Source organism: Polypterus senegalus, chromosome 17 (genome assembly GCF_016835505.1).
Source record: "Polypterus senegalus isolate Bchr_013 chromosome 17, ASM1683550v1, whole genome shotgun sequence".
Lineage (NCBI taxonomy): Eukaryota > Metazoa > Chordata > Cladistia > Polypteriformes > Polypteridae > Polypterus > Polypterus senegalus.
In genome coordinates this window covers 2,199,746-2,202,593 of record NC_053170.1, presented here as the reverse complement: position 1 = coordinate 2,202,593, position 2,848 = coordinate 2,199,746, and positions in this window count along the sequence as shown.

Here is a 2,848-nt window from a genome sequence, read left to right as displayed (position 1 = left end):
GACCGCAAGGCCCCCCAAAACTGAACTCCCCTCACCAGCTGTACCTCAATGTGCTGCCCCTGAAAATCACCGACAGCACCGGAGACCAAGCACGGCCCTGGCACAGTAGGATGGTGACACAGCTCTCACTCGAGGATAGTACAGGGACACAATGGACCTCACTAGGGGTCCTAGACCCCCGTATTCTCCGGCCACCACCCACCAAAGCCCTCAAGCGCCTTCTCTCCAAGTCTGTAAAACACACGTAGACCACTTGGATGTGCGTCTCCAGGGGTCTCCTACCCACCCAGTAAAGAGAGGCGGTAAGAAAGCAAACACGGTCACCGTGAAGAGCCCGACGTCCTCACCCGCCGCTGCTGATAGAAACACAAATGTTGCGGACCCTCGGGACCGTAAGAGGACAACCCTAGAAGTGAGCACCACTGGACAACTGGCCAAGGCTTGAAGAGAGCAAACCTTCAAAAGCGAAGCGAAGCGGGCCGTCAGTTCAGGCTCACAGCGCATCACTCGACACCCTCGGAGTAACCACGGGGGGTCCACAAAGACCCCCACACATCTAAAAGGAAACGTAACAAAGGCTCAACCGACAAGTCAGTAACCCCCATGGGACCAGGAGGACACCAAAATGAGAATTTTTTTGCGGGGAAATCGCTTCAAGTCACGGTTCACTTTTCAGACGTGCCCACCTTGAAACGTTCTGCTGCCCCCCTAGAGCAAGGCTTTGGAGGGTGAAGTGTCACAAACGACACCTTCTGTTCTATTAAAAGTGTAATCCAACGCGGCGGACACCAAATTCTTTTGTCGCTCTCAACTTGATGCACAGAGGGTCGTGAAAGACCCCCAACTGTGAAGGACCCCCAACTTTTTTTTTTGCAGTGTCACTTGAATTTTCTCTCCAAGTTTTTGCTCACAAAGTTTCAGGACTGAACGGAGGGAAGGATCACATCGAGTGAGCTCATTAATCACATTTTGTGTTAAATAAAAGTTTTGTATATTAAAAAAAAAATAATAATAAAATACACTCCCTGTTATCACGGTGCTGCTGCACGAACATCAGACATAAAACAAACAGCTTCAGTAACCACTGCAGGCCCACCCACTTCAGCCCGTTAAAAAGACCCCCCCATGAAGATGTGAAACAGCAGCATTTTGTTAACAGGCTCTATTTACAGAGTAACCAATCGCAATGAACTTATTTACATAAGGCCCCTCCCCAAAAGTCCAAACATACGTCACGTTAAAAGAGAGACGACGAGGGTCCGACAAACCCAAAGGCAGCTCAGCGGCGCCTGAAGGCCCGGGAGATTCTCCAGGCGTTGGGCTCCTCGTAGCGGTTGTACAGCGGCTCCAGCCTCTGCTGCTTCTTCTGTTTGCTAAGTTTGGTGGGGTCCGACACTTTGAAGAAGGCGGGTGCAAACTCCACAAGCCAGCGTGGGTCGATGGTGGTCACCTCCCGCATGTACTCTTTGGTGGTCAGCACCAGTTCATGGTACACTACCCTGAAAGAGAGAATGGGTGAGACACCGTGAGGAGGAATAGGAGGAGGAGGAGGTCCGGATCATAGTCTTCACCTCTGACCTGCCCAGGGCGTCCATGGGAACCTTTAAGAGTACAGAAGCCACTGTGTTAACCAGTGAAGTCCCAGAACAGGCCATTGAAAAAGTCCAAACGACAGTAGCGAGTGACGACAACTCCCTCCAGAGTCCTGGGGTCAGACAGTAAAAGCACATGTAGTGTAGGCACATATATTTGAAAATATCTCAAGTTTTCACGTTGTCATTATGGGGTGTTGTGTGTAGAATTCTGAGGACATTTTAGAATAAGGCTGTAACATAACAAAATGTGGAAAAAGTGATGAAGCGCTGTGAATACGTTCAGGACGCACGGTGTATCTGTATCTATATACTGTATATATATCTATATAGCCTGGACAAACTTGTTAAGAAGGCAGGCTCTATTGTAGGAGTAAAGTTGGACAGTTTGACATCTGTGGCAGAGCGACGGGCACTAAGCAGACTCCTGTCAATCATGAAGAGTCCACTGAACAGGATCATCTCCAGACAGACGAGCAGCTCCACTGACAGACTTTTGTCACTGTTGTAGTATATTGTAAGTCTGGACTTTTGGGGATTCCGTAGTAATAAGGGATTATGGGTATTAGAGAGTTATTAGGAAGTAGAGACTAATAACAAAGTTGTGTTTTCGTGTACTCTGGAAACGATCTTAGTAAAGGACCGGTTAGTTACTACTTTGAACCTGTGTCTGTCTTCTTCCTTTAAGGATTACAATATTAGAGCCCATAGACATAACAACCGTCCTGCTTCACTGACAGACTGAGGAGACCCCACACTATGCGACTCTTCAATTCCACCCGGGGGAGTAAATGGCAACATTCATTTTATTTTAATTTTTTTCATTTTTATTACTATTTAATTTAATATTGTTTCTTTGTATCAGTATACTGCTGCTGGATTATGTGAATTTCCCCTTGGGATTAATAAAGTATCTATCATATAGTGCCTTTCACTCTATCTATCTATCTATCCATAATCCGGCATCTGTCTGTCTGCTTTTCACGAGAGAACTACTTCACGGATTTAGATCCGGCTTTTTCTACAATTTGCTTGAACATTCCGGCTGATTTTGCGACTTCTCTCATCACGCCTAGTTTTAGAGTTCACTGGCGGTACCGGTTTATTTGCGTGAATCCAAGAGAGATGCGGCCCTCCTCAGGGCGTATCTTGCATCTGCTTAGTGAGCAAACGAGAAAACTACTTCCATCTTTTATTTTTTTTCCTCTAGAATTTACTGCGACTTCTCGTATCGCGCCAAGAACCAGATTTTGCTT